The sequence below is a fragment of the Sciurus carolinensis genome, chromosome 18 (assembly GCF_902686445.1).
Source record: "Sciurus carolinensis chromosome 18, mSciCar1.2, whole genome shotgun sequence".
Classification (NCBI taxonomy): Eukaryota; Metazoa; Chordata; class Mammalia; order Rodentia; family Sciuridae; genus Sciurus; species Sciurus carolinensis.
The window spans coordinates 1,244,451-1,262,118 of NC_062230.1; the positions used below are offsets into that span (position 1 = coordinate 1,244,451).

The following is a 17,668-nucleotide window of genomic DNA, read 5'->3' on the forward strand; positions in this document are numbered from 1 at the left end:
TTGGACGGTTTGGAGGTGAAGTGTGGGACGCGGCAGGGACGTTCAGGGAGGTTCAGGGTGGGATGCAGGGTGGCGGGGTGCAGCCTCTCGGTGGACTTGCCCACCTGATGGACTACCTGCTGTCCGCAAGCGGGGTGGCTGGGGAGCAGCTCCCTGGGGCGTGCCTGGGGCCTCTGTTTTGTCCCTGGAACCTCACTCTGGCTGTCCCTGCTCCCGCACTCTCAAGCCGAGCCGCTTCCTCCTCCACCCTCCACTGCAAGGTTTGGCCTCACCTCAGGTTCAGAGCTGTGGAGTTGGCTGACCACGGACTGAACCCCTGAAACCGTGAGCCACGAACACCGTTCCTCCTCTAAGTTGTTCTGATCAGGTCTTCTGACCACAGAGAAGGAAAACCGGCTAAAACAGGGTCCCACAGGGAGCCCCTGTGTTCTCCTGGACACTCTGGACCTGGGCGTCCCGGCCCCTGCCAGTCTCCCTCGCTGGGTCCCCTGCACCCTGAGTGCCCTGGGCTCTTCTCTCCCTGCTCCCACCTCACTGAGCGGCCATCCCTGGAGAAGCCTGCTGACCACAGCTGCCGAGGCAGCGGCTCCGCCCCCTACTCTTCTCCAAGGCACTTTCACGTGGCTTCGTTAGCACCTGGCTGTGTCCCCGAGAGGGAGCTCACTCAGGGAATTGCATTCACACAGTGTCTTGGAGCCTGGCTGCATGGAGGTCGCCGCAGCTCACTGAAGGACTTACGGGCCCAATTCCAGGTCCAGACGTTATCAGGAGTAGACGAGAGGTGTCCCCCGATGCTCACTCCACTTCTGTCCCATCATCTGGATGAAGAAGAGTCCAGGTGTCCAGCTCCCACCTCCTTGGGGAGCTCCTTGCACCCGGGGGGACACCCCAGCCTCTCCTTGCAACCCACAGACAGCCTCCTGGGGCCACACCGGCCAGGGAACTGAGCCGGCCGTGGACGGGCTTCGGAGCCTCAAATCCCCGCACCTGCCAAAACTGTGGTATTTATATCATCCCCTCGGCCTGACCAGGTGCAAGATCAGAAGAACAAAAGATGAAAGAGGGCTCATCTGCTCATCTGCACAGGCTCCTGGGGGGTGAGGAGAGACGGCCACGTGCCAACACCCGCCAGCTGTAGCGCCTCGGGCGGGCGGCTTTACTGCTTTACTGCTCGGTGTCCATTTCCCCCCCCTGGTGTCAAATGAGGTGACGATCCTCTCTCGGGGTGCGAGCAGATTAACCGCGGAAACTCAGCGCAGCGTGCCGCTGCCCGAGGAAGTGCTGGGCGTCTGCTCTCGTCCTGTTGCTCTCGTCACCCACAGAATCACCTCCACGCATGCCGGCATCGTTTTCATGTGGTCACGGATTCTCTTCACCCCGAGCCGGTAGAAAGTGGTGGAAAGATCGGGGAATTTCATTCACCACATTCGCTGGATGCTGGCTTCCCGCTGAAGCATTTTAACAGGATCTGACTCGTGATCCAAGTCTAGCTTGCACGTACAGGAGGGCCGCCTCCTCGGTCGCTCGGGATTCTCTGTCCTTTGATACCCGTCTTGGGGAAGAGTCTGACCGAGGCAGAAGGTGGAAGAAGCGCCTGGTGTCGGGCGAGAGGGTGGGAGGCCGGTCAGCGTCGCCCTGGTGCCCACACAGGACGTGACCAGAGCGTGACTTCCCCGGGTCTCCCAGAGACTCGGGTGTCGGGCTTCAGTCCACCCTGGCGCCTACTTTGTGGGTCTCAGTTTCCACGGTGTGAATTTGAGAGTCACGGCTGCCCTAGGATCATAGCACCGGATTCTCCCGGAATGCTGAGCTGACCACAGCTGGCCTGCAGGCCAGGTCCCTCTCCTCTGCACCTGGGCTGTGTGTTGTGCCCACACCGCCAACCCCCACCCCCGTCCTGCCTGGCTGGCTCCTCTGTGTCAGTCACAGCACCCTTAGGGGTGGAGGGCCATCTCCTGCACCCCTGGACATATGCCCTGGCCCATCAGAGCGGTGACGTCCACACCATCCAGAGCTGCCCGAGTCGACTTCCCGGCCCGCATCCGCTGTTGACATGCTTGGCCACGCGGAGAACACGGGCACGCACCCCTCAGGGGGCTCGGCGGGTTCCAAGGCTGCGGCAGGCGTGAGAACATCTCAATGCCAAGTGCACTGTGGGAAGAACACGCGTGAAGACGCGAGGGGACGCTTCCCAGGAGCCTCCTGGACGGAGGCTGCGTCTTCCTCCGACTGACCACACGGGCAGCCCCCACCCAGCGTGTGCCGAGGGTGGCTGCTACACAGGGCGGGACGCGGCTGACCGAGATGGAGACCCGAAGGGCGCAAAGGCCTCTGGGCGAGTTCAGGAAGGGAGGTGCTTCCTGCCGCCGGAGGAACCGGAGGAGGCTTGGTGGGTCCACTGGACAGGATGGTAGAGGCTGGGCGGGTCTTGCTGGGCTCTGAATGTGCACGGGAGGCGGCTACAGGGCACCACAGCGGAGGGGGACAGGAGTGCGGTGGGGGCTGGGTTTCTGAAAGAAAGCTCCACCCACCAGGTCATGGGGAAGGGGCTCTGTCATAGTCCGGGTGCGCGTTCAGAGCTCCAGGGAGGTGGAGGAAGGGGCGAAGGCGCAGAGTCCGTCATGGACAGGCCGCAGGGTCACCAGTGGGAGCCTTGGAGCAGCTCACGGAGCTGCAAGCACAGGACCCAGGTGAGGGGCTTCTGGCCCAGCACGGTGCTCTGCGGCCCTGACCTCCTCGGCTTCCCCGTTGCGGGGGGCAGGTCCTGTCCCACAGGTGGACCCTGGATTGAGGCAGGAGCAGCGCTGGGGCAGGCAGGCTGTGCACTGTCCATGCTTCAGCCTGCAGCCGTGTCCCTTCAAGGTGGCCCAGAAAACAGGCTCGCGCGCTGGGTGGTCACGCCCACGAGCCAGGTGGTCTTGCCCGGATCACACTCCGCAGCAGCAACTGCCTCTGGGGGCTGGGCTGGCGATGGTGGGCCGCTCTCTGTCCCAGGACCGCGGTGGCTGGAGGAGCAGGGCACAGGAGGTTCCAGGAGGAGGAGCCTCCTGCAGAGGCCACAGGTGCCCGAGGCGTTCAGAGTCCAGGGCCTTGGTGTCAGGCGCTGGCTCGGGCGAGCCTTTGGGGGTCGTCTGGTTCAGCGTGGCGAGCGAGGCCTTCACGTCCAGTACACCCTGGGGTGCTTCGGCTAACAGGTCCTCCCCGAGTGCCTCCGGGAGCTGGACGGCCCTGTTCTGGGGTTTACCCTTTACCAGAACTGGGCTCGTCCCCTGGGCCTACACGGTGCGGGACTCTCGGCTCACATTCCGTTGGTTGTGACGCAGTGCGCCCGTGCCAGGGGACAGCTGCCCTGGCTGCCCTGACCCAGCCAACGGACGGCTGCTTGCCAGGCCTACCACCGGCCAGGCAGCGTTCAGGCACAGGCTGTTAACAAGAGGACAGAGGGGGACACAGTCGTCCAACAGGCAGAGCGTGTCGGTGGCGACCACAGGGCCACAGGGTGAGGACTGGCACTGCTGGGGATGGTGGGTCCAGCAGGCCCCTTGGAGGACGGGGCATGGTTGGGAAGGAGCCTCGGACGCCTGCTTTGTGAAGGTCCCTAGGAATGGATCCGTACAGAAGGAGCCGCGAGTACCGAGCACACAGGGGGTCAGCCTGGTGTGGCCCGGCAGCGGGGCAGCGGCTCTGGCGGGAGCGTGGCCAGCCAGTGGGCAGCGCCAGCTAGGTGGGGGGCCGGCAGCCAGGCCAGGCGGCAGTGGGGCCGGCTCGGGGTCCGGGTGTGAGTTGTCGTGTGGTGGGAAGGCCCTCCTGTCCCTCTGTCCTTCCTGCAGTCAGAGCTTCACTTGGGTGGCTGTGTGGCGGGGACATCCCAGCACAAGTGGACGTCTGGACCCGACTTCAGGTCAGAGGCTGGCCAGGCGTGGGCCGAGGGGTCCTGCGTGGCAGCAGTGTGTGGGGAGGAGCGGCCCAGGGCAGAGCCTGCTTGGCAGTGGGTGAAGAGGCGCCGGTGACGGACAGGATGTGGGCGGGGACGCTGGAGGAAGGAGGGGGCTCGAGGGGCATCTAGGCTTCTCGGCAAGCGTGCGTCAGCAATGTCAAGAAAGGCACGGGAGAGCGCTGGTCCCCACCCGTCTGCGTGTCCGCGGAGACCCTGGACTAGCCCTCCTCCTGTTTCCTTATCTGTCACTTGGTGCAGTTGGGAAGGTCACGTCCAAGGTCCCTTGCCACCTGCCCGGCTCTGCTGTGAGCAGGTCTCCGCCAGGCGGAGCTGGCTTTGCAGATGGTCAGGGAGGCCCTTCTGTCCTCTGGCTGGCTGTGGCGTCACGGGCCCGTCCTTCAGTCCTGGAAGCACTGTCCTGATGACACTTTCGGATGCAGCTCCCCCGGCCACCGTGGCCCCCGGCAGGCGGGAGCACAGAGACGCAGCATTCGGAAGACCCCAGACTCAGCTGCCACAGGCCACAGAGAGACCTGTGCCCCTGACCAAGCCAGCAAGATGGCATCTGGGCAGAAGGAACAGCAAGGGGCCCAGCACCCGCCCCCACCCAGAGCACAGTCCCGTGGGAGGGCAGTGACCTTCACACCGTCCCTAGACCTGCTGCTGACCCTGTGGTGTGCCAGCCCAGCGGGACCCTTCCTGGCCTGTACCCCACATCGCCTGGGAGTCTGACAGGCACCTGAAAAAATCCAGGGAGTCAGGCCCCCTGGCTCTGCCTGCTCCCTGTCTCCTGGGAGAGTGTGTCCCCAGCCTTCCTGAGAGGCTGATGGTGAGGTGCCTCTGTCCTGAGTCCCGCCCGCCTTCAGCCTTTCCTCTAAGCGCCCGGTGTCTTTTCACTTTGGACTTGGTTCAGGCCATTTTGTGTTGCTATGACAGACTGCCTGAGGCTGGGGACTTTGTGAACTGAAGAAGTTTATTTGGCTCACAATTATGGTGGCTGGAGGGTCCAAATGGCATGGCACTGTGTTGTGGCGAGGACCTCCTGGCTGTGCCTCAGCCTGGTGGAGAAACAGCCAGGATCCGGCCTCATGCAGAAGGGGCCGAGCACCTGGGTCGGCCTCACTCTGACAACCACTCTGACAACCTTGAGACCAGCACTCAGCTCTTCAGGTTCCAGCACCCAGCTCCACCCCAGGGGGACTCGGCTGCCGGTACAGGAGCCTCTCAGCTTTGATCAGCTTTCATGAGGAGATGCTCCACCCCCTCTTCACCCTGTGCCCCAGTCCAAGGGGAAGGCAGGATTCCACAGCTGTCCAGGGAGCATCCAGGGATGTTTCCCTGGGGGGCGCTGCGTACCCAAGATCCAGGGATGGTCAATGCGGGGTATTAAGGAGGTGGGAGAGAATGGTGGTGGGTTCCAGAAACTGCCACCTGCCCTTGGGGAAGGCCAGCTTGGGCTGTCTGAGTCTGGGCTGGAAATGGGACTGGGTCACAAACACCCAAAGCCATAGGAAAGACTGGGTCACGAGTACACAAAGCCACAGGAAAGTGATCTGCAGTGTTCAACCCGTTCAGCATCCACACCCGGCAGAGTTCACACCCGGCAGCATTCACCCCTGGCAACGTTCACCCCTGGCAGCATTCACACCAGGCAGCGTTCACACCCGGCAGCGTTCACACCCAGCAGCATTCACCCCTGGCAATGTTCACACCAGGCAGCATTCACACCCGGCAGTGTTCACACCCGGAAGTGTTCACCCCTGGCAACGTTCACCCCTGGCAGCATTCACACCCGGCAGCATTCACACCCGGCAGTGTTCACACCCTGCAGCGTTCACACCCTGCAGCGTTCACCCCTGGTAGCGTACACCCCTGGCAGCGTTCAACCTGGTAGCGTTAACGCCAGGCAGCATTCACACCCAACAGCGTTCACACCTGGCAACGTTCACACCAGGCAGTGTTCACTCCTGGCAGGTTCACCCCTGGCAGTGTTCCTGATCATAACTCGTGAGACTGGCCATGTGAGGCACCCAGCTTAGGTGGAGGTTTGTCCTGAAAGCTTTTTACTGATGCACAGTAATCAGAACAGTGGGATCCATTGTGATGTGTTCCTGCGAGTGGGCCAGTCTCTTCCCTAGGACCCCCTCCCCTATCCTCTTACTCCCTCCACCTCTCCCTCCCTCCACCTCTCCCTCCCTCCACCTCTCCCTCCCTCCACCTCTCCCTCCCTCCACCTCTCCCTCCCCCACCTCTCCTCCCTCTCCCCTCCCTCCCTCTCCCCCAACCTCTTCCTCAGTTCCTTTATTCTCCCTTCTATGTCCATGAGGTTCCTCCTCCTCCCCCGCCCCTCACTCCCCCTCCCCCTCCCCTCACTCCCCCTCCTCTCCTCCCCTCCGCTCCCCCTCTTCTCACTCTCCTCCCCCTCTTCTCACTCTCTTCCCCCTCCTCTCACTCCCCTTCCTTTCCTACCCCTCCCCTCCCCTAACCCCCCTTCCCATCCTCTCCCTCTGCTCTTTTACTCTCCTTTCTGTGTCCATGAGGTCCCTCCCCTCCCCTCCCTCCCACTCCTCTTCTTCCCCTCCCCTCCCCTCACTCCCCCTCCCCCGTCCTCTTCCTCTCCTCCCCTCCCTCCTCACCCCTCACTCCCCGTCCCCTCCCCACTCACTCCCCCTCCCCTCCCCCTTCTCCCCTCCCCCTCTCTCCCCTCCCCTCTCTCCCCCTCTCCCTCTGCTCTTTTACTCTCCCTTCTATGTCCATGAGGTTCCCCCTCACTTTTTTTCTCTATGTGGAGATTTTTAGAAGGAAAAAAAATCTCTGGAACAATTTTCTTCCCTTTTAAGTCCAGACACATCTTCGGAATCCACAGAGCAGCCCTCAGTGCAGGGCAGGAGCGTCAGAGTCCTGGGCTTGGGTTCCTGGTGGGAGTCCCGGGGTCAGCGTCCGTCTGGGGGCACTGTCCTGCCCTGTAGCATAAACTGACTCTGCCCTCGGATGAGGTCGCTCTTGTCACGACATGGCCACACTCACGGAGAGAATGTACGTGGAGCCGCTACGAGGACCTAGTGCCCAGTGGCTGCTGGACAGGCACCATTCCTGTCTGGGAACATAAGTCGCCCTGGCTGTCAGGCGGGCCCTGAGCACGGCATCAGGGTTGGGCCCACCAGGTCCCCGGAGCCTGGTCCCTACACATCCAGCTCACCTCCCGAGACAGGTATGCACAGGGTGTGTTGGGTCAAAAGTTGCTGTGGCCTCTGCTTCCAGGGTCCCTCCTCCTGGGGGCTCTGCTTCCAGGGTCCCTCCTCCTGGGGCCTCTGCATCCAAGGTCCCTCCTCCTGGGGCCTCTGGATCCAGGGTCCCTCCTGCTGGGGCCTCTGCTTCCAGGGTCCCTCCTGCTGGGGCCTCTGGATCCAGGGTCCCCTCTCGCCCCGGCTTTTTCCACTTGACTGGATCTCATTATTCAAGGTTTTTGGAAACAGACAGAAATAGAGACCCTGACTTCCGGGCCTTGGAAGGACTTCCTTCTCGTTCCGTTTTTCAGCTCATTAAAAGAGAACGAGCCGGTTCCCTGGAGTCCGCTCTCTCTGCAGAGCCTCTGCCACCTGGGCTGCCTGACCGTCTACAAAGCTGGCATCAGGTCCACCGCGGGCAGCCCCAGGGCAGCCTCCCCGCCCATCCTGGGAAGCCGCCCAGGCTCCCTGCCTCCGCTCTGATCTGGGTCTGCCCTTCTGTTTCCACCCACCAGCCTCTGCCCCTGTGTTTGCTCAGCCAGGTTCAGGGCGGTCCCCTCAAAAAGGGCATCCTGGGCCCCCCTCGCCCTCCCCCTCTTCCCGGACGCTGGAGGCAGGTACCGCATGGTGCCCGATTTCTCCAGGAGCACAGGTTCAGAGACAGAGCGAGGGGACTCATTCAGTGATTAATCCGTAATTAGTAATTCACTAACTGAACAGAAGTGAGTTTTTAAAAGAACCTAATCAGACACAAGAGGCAAATCGTGGCGGAATTACTCAGCGCGAGTGTTGAAGGCCGCACTCTGCCCTGTACCTCCAGGCTGGGGACCCGGCTAGCAGCCATGAGTCTCTGGGGGACGCCCACGTCCGCCTGTCTCCTTATCTCTCAGGTGTCTGTCTTCCAGGTCTCCAATGCTGCCTTTCCGTCTCCGCTCCTGGGTTGGCGTCTGTGGCACCTTTGTCAAGTGGAAATTCCCAACACAGGCATCATTAATCCACGGTTTCTTTTGCTTTCAACATTTGAACTTTGGAGGTGTGTAAGAGCATGCCCTCGACGTCGGCTCTGGGGTGCCATGGGGTCCTTTGTGCAGACCGACTTCACAGACGACGCTTGGGGTTTGGGAAGTAAGGAGGCCGCAGGGCCCTGCTCAGACTCTCGGGGGCGGGTGGAGCGCCGAGTGGACCTCAGAGCTGCCGAACACTCGCTCCGGGGAGTCTGTGCTCAGAGGAGAAAGGGGTGGCCCCGAGAGCCTGGTATTCCCACTGCGACGGACAGAGTCAGAGCCGGTGCCAGGAAGGCGGCGTGAACGTGCAGGGCGCCATCCCAGAAGAAGGCAGCTCAGAAGATGTTCACCTCAGGGGCTTATAGGAGGCCCTGGTCCGGGTGCCAAGAGAGTTTTTAAGAATAGGGAGACCTTTTTGCTTGTCTCACGGTTCTAGGGAAATGCACTTGGGGACCTCGTAAGAGGGGGGTCCTGGTGGGTGCTGCAGACTTCCAGCGGAGGCCCTTGGTGTGCGTCTGAAGAAGGGGACACTGCAGACGAGCGTGAAATCGGCCTTGATGGACAAAGGCCTCGGCCCCTGCTCCATCTGCCTGACCCAGGAGTAAGCCCTGGGAAGCAGAATCACTACCTACCAGTGCCAAAAACTGGGGTCAAAAGGCTGAGACGAATAAAAGCTGCAGACCACAGTAAACTAGAACTGAGCTGTCAGACACGGGCTCCAAAGCAGCAGTGATTCGTGTGCCTGAGAAAATCATGAAAAAAATAGAGATTCACTCAGGGCCGACAGCTTTCTTCAAAAGACAGATTCCAGCTGACATTCTGGAAGTGGAAAAATAGGATCACTGAAATAAATAATTCAGTAGGCTTAGCAGTAAGTCAGACACAGCAGAGAATAGGAGAAATGGATTGGAAGAAAGCTCAGAGAAAATATTCAGATTGAAAGAAGAGAAAAATGATGAGAAACACAGACCTGCATAGTAAAAAAAAAAAAAGAGTTCACAACCTGTAACTTGGGTGACCAAGGAGAGCTGAGAGAGAAGTGAGCAGAAGCAAGATTTAAAGAACTGTTGACTGAAATCTGCGAACCTTAATCAGAATGCACACAAGAAAATCACACTGGAGTCCATCACAGTGAAACTGACGAAAACGAAAGACCAGGAATGTGTGTGTGTGTACAAATAAAGACAAGACCAAGCAGAGAAGAAGAGATGTATTGTAAGGAGAACTTACAACCATCAGCACGGACTCTGTGGTGGGATGGTAGCAGTCAGAGACAAGGAGCAGGAGATTTAGAGTCCTCAGGGGAGAACGATGCCATTATAAACACCAATACCCATAAAAAAGTTCTCGAGAAATAAGGGTAAAACAAAGACATTTCCGGTCACACAGAAACAGGCTTTGCGGCCAGCAGACCTGAATTGAAAGAAGCACTGAAGAGCGCTTTCCAGGCAGGCACAAAGTGACCCAGATGTAAACGCAATTCAGAGAACCAGAAAGGTCACACGCGGCCATCCTGTGGCCCAGTGTCCTGAACAGCGATGTTGGGAAGCACTGAGAGCCTGATGCCATGCCTGACACCAGTGTCCCTAGACCTGTGATGACGTTAGAACACAAACGGAAGAGGAAGGCCCTCGGTCGGCCAGCGTCACGCGGGCCAGGGGTCCTCCGGCAGCACGGGCACGCTCTTCAGGATGTGAGAGTCGAGGCCCATCTAAGCCCAAACGTATCAGCAGGTGCGCTAGCTTAAATGAATCTTCTAGGTGAAGTTATGGATTTTCCAATCAGAAAACTTAAAATACAACGGTGTGTTGCCTACAAAAGACACACGTTGAATATAAAGATGCGAAAGCATCATAAAGTCAAAATTAGGTATCCAGCCAACACGGCCTGGAAGAAAATCGGTGTAAGTATATCCATGTCCAAGTGGCTCCAAAGGCAAGAGGTCTCCATTCCTGGAGAGGAAAGGTCAACCCAACCGGAGGGCACAGCGACCTTAACCCATGAGCACCGAACGGCAGAGCTTAAAATGCATGACTAAGAGCGGATTCATCCAGAAGGAGGAATGAGCAAGCCCACAGTTCCGTTTCTAGACTTTTGCTCGTTTTTCAGTAACGAGTAGAATAAGCAGACCAATGAGAACCTAAGGGTTTCGAGCCTCTCAAGAGAAGTCCGACTTGATCTGCCTAAAGGCACCCGAGCCCTGGAGATCACGCGTTGCTCTCGGTGCACGCGGAGCGTCGCCAGAGTAGAACACGGGTGGACTCGGTAGCCAGGCTCTGCTGTCAGCCGTGAGGGGAGGAAGTAGGTTCTCTGATCACAGTGGAATCCACCGGCTAGAGGAAAAAAAAAAAAAAAAGAATGAATTTTGAATGCTCAACATGCCCCTAAATAAGCCACAGATCAAAAAGAAGCCACAATAGAATTTAAAATATTTTGAGCTGAATGAAAATATAACATCAAAGCATGTGATATTTGAAAGCCATGTGTATTTCTTTTTCTGTCTCTCCTATGAATTGGTAGGAGCTTTTAAGATATCAAGTAAATCAGCTCGTTTTGTGTTTTATGTTGCAAATTTTTTTCCTGTTCTATCAGTTGGTTTAGGACTTAAATTATCTCATGGTCAAATCTGTCAGTGGGTCTTTGGTAGTTTCGGGCTCTGCCCTCGTGAGACCGGCCAGCCCACGCGTGTCCTCCTGGGCGTTTGCTTGTTCCATTTTTGGCATTCACATTGGAAGATATGCTAGGGGGTCCCGAGCGGTGGGTTCCATGTTCCCTGTTTTTCTTCTCCCGATGCCTCTCCCTTATCTCGCTGCCGTTCCTCTGCTGATGGACAGGAAGGAAGTTTCCGGGCTTCTGCCATCGCCGTAGCTCTCTGAAGCACCCAGCCTGTCACTCTGTCATTGGTGCACACCTGGGTGTAGAGAGGGCTCCATCGTTGAGGTGGATTCTGTGCCAAAGGCTGTGAACATTCATGATTTAAAATCCAGTCCTGCTCCTGCCAGGCCAGGGCTGCTCTCGCTGTTGGCAGGCTCCGGGGAGGTGCAGGGAGCCAGCAGCCTGTGCTGGTGTGCTCCCTTCCTGAAACCTGACCAGGTGTCAGGTACTGTCCTGTAGTGGCCGGTAGCCCAGTGGGCAAGATGGTGGGAAGGGAAGCCAGCCGCCTGGATGTGGACCCATGTCCTGCTCTGGGCTTCTTCTCCTGCCTCTAAGGAGGTGTTGTGTGACCCTCCATAAGTCTCCATTAGTGCCTTGGTGTCACGGTGTCCCAGGCATCTAGCACCACGCCTGGCGCCTGGAGCACGCAGTACCTGATTTCCACAAGATATGGCCTCACGTCTTGACCCCTGACCCGACTCGCCTCATCTGTCATTGGTGTAGTGAGAAGCGTGACTCTCACCTGGCCTTCCTCTGCCCTCTTGACTTTCACTGGACCTTCGGGGGAGTCTCGGTGGTGTTTTTTACTCCTCTGCTTCCTCCCACTGGAGAGGCGTGGCTCCCGCGTTCCATCATCCTGAAAGCGTGGCCGGTGCAGCTGTGGGCCATGGTAGGCTTCCTGCCACCTGCTGTGGCCACCCCGTCCTCAGTGGGCCTGCGTGCCCGGCCCTCCTCACAGGCTCCCCAGCTCTTCTACATCCTCTGCTCCCGGGAGCCCAGCCACCCGGCCACCTGGCCCTTTCCTGAGCCCAGCCTCTGGTCCCTGTCCTGACCACATTCACTCATGGCCACTGTCTGAGGAGCGCCTCTGCGTCCCGGCACCTTCTGTGCCCTCCACTGGGGACGTGGGGACAGAGGAGCTGCCAGGACCCCACCTTCACAACACCCTTCCCCCTCTTCCCAGGCGGGGTGTGGACCAAGGCTCAGGGTTCTTGGGGGAGGGTCCCGAGGAAGCCCAGCCAGCCCTCGACAGCGGGGAAGAGCACACCCCCCCTGTGATGCTGGATCCTTCTCTTGGGAAGTGACCAGCCCTGTCACTCTGCAGGCCAGGACTCAGTGTGCCCGATTGTGGGACCTTCCTGTCCCCCCAGTGGGCCTCTGTCACGTCCATCTGTGTCATAGGATCGATAAAGGAAACGTCCTCTGAGGAAGGGAAACCGGGTTGGTGGAGGCCCGGGCCCGGTTCCACCTGGGGGTGGTTGATAGAACCTGGGTTGGTTTTGTTTCTTTTTTTTACCTACTTTATTTATTTATTTCTGGAACTGGGCCTCAAACCCATGGGCAGTCTATCTCCGAGCTGCACCCAACCCTTCTTATTTTATTTTTGAGAAGGGTCTTGCTCGGTTGCTGAGGCTGCCTCAGCCTCCCATGTCGCTGGAATTACAGGCATGTGCCACCATCCCGGCCCTACTTTTTTCTGAGTGGTGAATTAAAACCGTGCACGATGGTGGGAGTCACTCTGACGTTCACACGTGCACACGAGTTTGATCAGTTGCACCCCAGGACCTTCCCCTCCCCTCCTTCCTCCCTGAGCCACCTGCCGTTACTATTGTTATTCATTATTATTTTTTAATTAGTGTATCATAATTATATATAATAATGTACCGTAGTTATGCAATTAAAATATAATATACATTATATGATTAACAAGTGCAATTATGTTAAATAATGATCACAGTATTTGACCATGACATGTAGCACTATTGTCTGTAACTAATATGCAGATAGACAGCTTTCTGCTGTTGCTGTTGTTGAAGACCATACTTTACAGAGCTCCCTGGTAGTTTGGGACAAGCTTTCGGGAAGGTAGACAGGGTGGGGGCGGAAGACTTGGAAGTCAGAGCAGTTCCACTGACAAGACCCAAACAGCCACCTGCACCTGTCCCAGGTGACATGGGATCTCATGTCCCAGAGCCAGTGTCCATGTTGTCCTCCCAGCAGGACACTGCAGAGACCAGAGGACGGTTCACGCTCATCCGTAGCCTCCGGCTTAGCGTGCAGTGCAGAGGCATGAGCAAGGGCTCCGGCACATCTCTTTTAAGCAGTTGGGTTTATGCAGCCAGGCCTGGGAGGCCCCAGAAGCCGCTGGCTGTCGGAGCAGACCGTGGCTTCTGGGGACTTTGTCTACCTCAGCGGGCTGCCATTAGCATCCTGTCCTGGCTCCTGCTCCTGCAGAGAGGAACTTCCAGGTATTATGCAAAGACCATCCCGGCCTCCCACAACTGCAGCCGCACACCTGGGAGTCTGCACCAGGCAGGCCGTCAACCTCCCCAACCCGCCTGCCTGTCAACAGGAGGTTAAAGGAAAGGTTCAGCAAGAACAGAGATGACAGAATGCACGGAGATGGCACTCATGGCTGAGGGTCCTGAAGTCTCAATTAGCAGTGGGCAGCTGCGTGGCTTCATTTCACACAGAACTGAAGGAGGGACAGGGGAAGGCAATGCCTCGGGCTTGGAGAAGTGGGGCTTCGTTCCTACTTCACCTGCGGCCGTCAATTCATGCTCCAGGTAGTCTTATTTCTGTCAGAAAGACCCACCATTCCCCAGTAAGACCAGACCATCTTTTCTTTCTTTCACTCTTACAGACCCTGCTATCCAACCCTGTTCTTTTTTCTTTATCCCAACACACTCTGGTCTAAGAAAGGTTGAAACAACACTGTAGTTGTCTGTGTTCTGTTGCTATGACAAAACACCTGAGGCTGGATGATTTGTAAAGGAAAGTGAGGTTATTGTTTTACAGTTCTGGAGGTTCCAGAGCATGAGGCTGGCTTCTGCTCAGCTCCAGGAAGGGTCTCATGGAGGATGCCCTCACACGCCTTGGAGCACAGGTGAGAGTCCTCACCTGGTGAGGCAGGAGCTGGAGAGACTCCGGGGTCAGGCTCACTCTCCTGGGAACTCTCCTCCAGCCTGGCATGAGTCTCTTTGTTGAGCAGCCCCCTGCCCCAGTGACCCGAGTACCTCCCACTAGGCCCCACCACACTGGGGACCAAGCTTCCGAGACATGAACCCTCAGGGGACGAACAGAGTCCACCTCCTGTGCAGCTGAGTACTAGCTGCGGCCCTCCATCTCTTGTCCCCAGTGAATCCCCGCCATCGCCTGTCCTGGGCCTCACCAGCCTCTTCATCGGGTCCAGACCCAGAGACGGCACATCTGCCCAGTGGCTCTGCCCGTGACGTCACTGATCCCGCAAGAGCTGGCGGCCTCCGCCGTTTCCGTCTCTTCCGGGCATCAGAACGTCCTCAGGCATCAGAGCTCAGAGACAGCAGTTCTCCCGGAGGCTGGTCCTTCCGGGCCTAGTTCCTCTGGAGCAACCGAGCCTCTCAAGACGGAGGCTGCAAACTGCTGGCCTGAGCCCCACCCAGCCTGAGCCCCACCCAGCCTGAGCCCCACCCAGCCTGCAGCCCTCTTTTGTCTGAAAAGTGCAAGTTAATTTCTCATTTTAAAGTGAGCTTCCACAGAAACCCCAGAGGGGCTGTTTTGTGAAGGTGGCTCCGTTCCTGGTCTTTGGCGGAGCCTCCACGCTGCTCTCCAGGTGGTGCCTTGCTTCACAGTCTCCCAGGCCTCCCCGGCGCGGCCTCGCCTGCGCTCTGCAGGCTGCTGTCCAGCTGGGAAGAGATGGAGTCTGTGTCCATCCGTGTTCATTTCCCTAGTTGCTAAAGATGCTGAACATCTTACCTATTTGTCGGCCATCTGTGTGTCTTCTTTTGGGGAATGTCCATTTAGTCCATTTGTCCACTTACTGATTGGGTTATTTGGTTTTCTTTTTGGAGGGGTTGGTGGTAAGTTTTTGCGTTCTTTACTAGGACCCAGCTATATCACTCCTCAGTATTTATCCAAAAAATAGTTAAGCCAGCATAAAGTAGCGGTGCACACACCCCTGCGTCTATAGCAGCACAGCTCACGATCGCCAAGCCAGGGAAGCAGCCCGAGGCCATCAACAGATGAGTGGTGAAAAAGTGGCATTTACCCAGCCACAGAGAAGGATGAAATTGTGGCATTTGCAGGAAAATGGATGAACTGCAGAACATCAAGCTAAGTGACTCAACGAGTCAAGGGTCACGTGTTTTCTCTCACGTGGAAGCTGGAGAGAGGATAAAATCAAGAAGACCAAGTGTCATGAAAATAGAAAAGAGAGCAGAAGGGCAAGGCAGGGGTCAGAAGAGGAAGGAGGAAGGGCCAGGGGAAGTCCTGGGGAGCAAGACCAACCACCCAACCTCACAGGCGTGCAGGAGGACTCACGCGAACCCACCATCGTGTGCAATTTTAACGCACCAATAAAAAACGTTGGGCTTGTGTTCCCACGCGCAGCCCCCAGCTGAGCCTGAGCTGCTTTCAGAGAGACTCGCATTTCCAGTTTCCTCAGTCCCCGTCACCTCTGCTCATCTGCACACACCCCTCATCACTGATGTGCATTACTGCTGACCCTGGGGTCCATCATCCCTAACTCTATTGAGGCCAGTGACTCTCCATGTTGCACAAACCTAGCAGCATGAGTTAAAATAGCAAATGTTAAATTCTCTCAACATAAAGGAATGTACATTCTTACTGGGAGATAAATTGAGATTTACATGGGAGGATTAATTTGAGAACATAAAAACTTAGTAACGCACAATTCATTGAGCGTTTACTGACTGCCTGGCACAAATGATTCAGAGCTGAATGAGGCAAGGTTCCTGTGGTGAAGAGCCTGAAGGCGGTCGGAGGAAATGCCCACGGCCACCTGTGGCTCATCTCTGATACCTATGTGCACTAGCGAGAATCATCCAAAGCTGTGATCAGGACGGGAGAAGCTCACCAGCGTGGCTCCCCACCTCGCCCTCCATTCAGCGTGCACGTACGGTGGTCATGTTGTAAATAAAACATTCAAGATCACATGGTGTGAAGCATTTCATTAGGGGACTTAGAGCTCACAGGATTACTGGGAAAGCCCTGCTTCCAAGAGCCGCTCTCAAAAGCACATTATGGATGTGGCTTCCAAGGAAGACTCCTCCTCTGGCATAGGCGGAAGCTGCAGGTTCAAGAAGCGATTTGCTGAATCCAGAGGTTACCACAGCGGCCAGCTCTAGAATCACACCACCAGTGTCAAGATTCACAGTAGCAAATCGCAGGCCTGACGCTCTCGTGGGCTCATTTCCAAGTCAATGCTTCATGAAAACCAGAAAGATCAGAAAAAAGAGAGGGACGGAAGGCTCCAGAAGACAGAACAGCAGAACCCAGCCTTACACAACACAAGACAGCAAAGCATGGATGGGAAGCTCAGAGAACCCGAAACAGGGTGGTATGATCGGGAGACAGGGACCATACAGCAGCCTGGGCAGCGGGGGTTTCAAATGGAGGGTTGGTGATGATAAAGAGCGGCTGTGACGTATGTGGACACCTCCACTGTGCGCCGTTCTGGGAGGAGCACCCCAGTGAGGAGCCCTCCACCATGTGCTGTTCTGGGAGGAGCACCCCAGTGAGGAGCCCTCCACTATTTGCTGTTCTGAGAGGAGCACCCTGAGAGCTAGAAACCTGGAGGTGCTGGATCTTGTTAGCAATGGTGAATCCTGGTGGCAGGCGTGTGGAGTTACTGGGCAAACAGTGGGTACCACTCTAGTGTGCAAGCTGGGGAAGCGTGCAGGGCAGTCTGGGCACCAACCAGGGTGAAAGGCCTTCAGAGCTCAAAGGGCATCTGGGGGGAGTTTCCAGGAAGAGTGGCTTGTGGGTGACCACAGGGACCATTGCATAGTGTTGGAGCCCTGCTGGCATCTACATGTGGGCATTGGGCTGTCAGCTTCTGTGTGGAGAGGGTCATAGAGAGACTGTCACCAAAGGTTGTTGCCAGGGCTTTGGGGTCACAGAGGGATCACACCCCTAGTCATGGGGAGAGGTTTTCAAAACCACACCACTGACCCCTCCTGGCCAACACCAGGAATTGCGAGAAACTTCTTCCTCCAAAGTCTGCGGTACCTTCTACTGAGAAGCTGCCTGGGAATCCCATCATTGATCACAGAGAGTATTCTGGAAGGTACATTCCAAGCTTAGATGCAGAAAGGAAAACTAACACCAATCCTGAGCAGGACAACACCAGAACAGCACGTACACACGCACACACACCCCTAGATACATCGTTAGACAAGAATCACAGCAGGTGGCTTTTCCTAAACTATGCAGATTAGAAAGCTGTCAGGTGACATCTTCTAAATTCAAAATGCTTATAGGGAAAAAAAGAGTGTCAACCCAGACCTCTGTCCAAGGAAAGTATTTTTTGAAATTAAGGCAAAATAATGACTTTTACAGACCAAAAATGGCACTGAGAATTCCTACCAGAAGTTCAGTACTAAGAGGAATGGTGATGGATGTTATGAAAGCAAAACAGAAACTTGTGGCTACAGAAGAGGTGGAGATTTCCAGGATAGGTGAGAGACAGACTGAGATGAGTTTGTCATTTTAATCACTTAAAAACATGTGACCCTTAGAGCAAAAGTGGCCATACGGTGTGTGTGTTTGTGGCAGGGGTAAAAGCTAAATGGGCACCCACGTCAGGACAGGAGACAGGAGGGGAGAACAGAGGATGCTCTCCAGTC

General features: G+C 56.8%; 1 protein-coding gene and 1 long non-coding RNA gene across 9 annotated transcripts in view; both read left to right on the forward strand.

Moving 5' to 3' along the window:
- LOC124970108 (uncharacterized) overlaps positions 1-10,580 on the forward strand; it is a 37,615-nt gene extending 27,035 nt beyond the window's left edge. The window contains exons 1-2 of one of the 2 annotated variants that reach the window (XR_007106079.1): positions 7,035-7,148; positions 8,070-10,580. This is a non-coding gene — a long non-coding RNA (uncharacterized LOC124970108). Of the gene's footprint in view, positions 1-7,034; positions 7,149-8,069 lie in introns of those variants that run through there. The other variant, XR_007106078.1, reaches the window with a different exon arrangement.
- Caln1 (calneuron 1) overlaps positions 1-17,668 on the forward strand; it is a 396,206-nt gene that overhangs the window by 294,841 nt on the left and 83,697 nt on the right. The window lies entirely within an intron of this gene.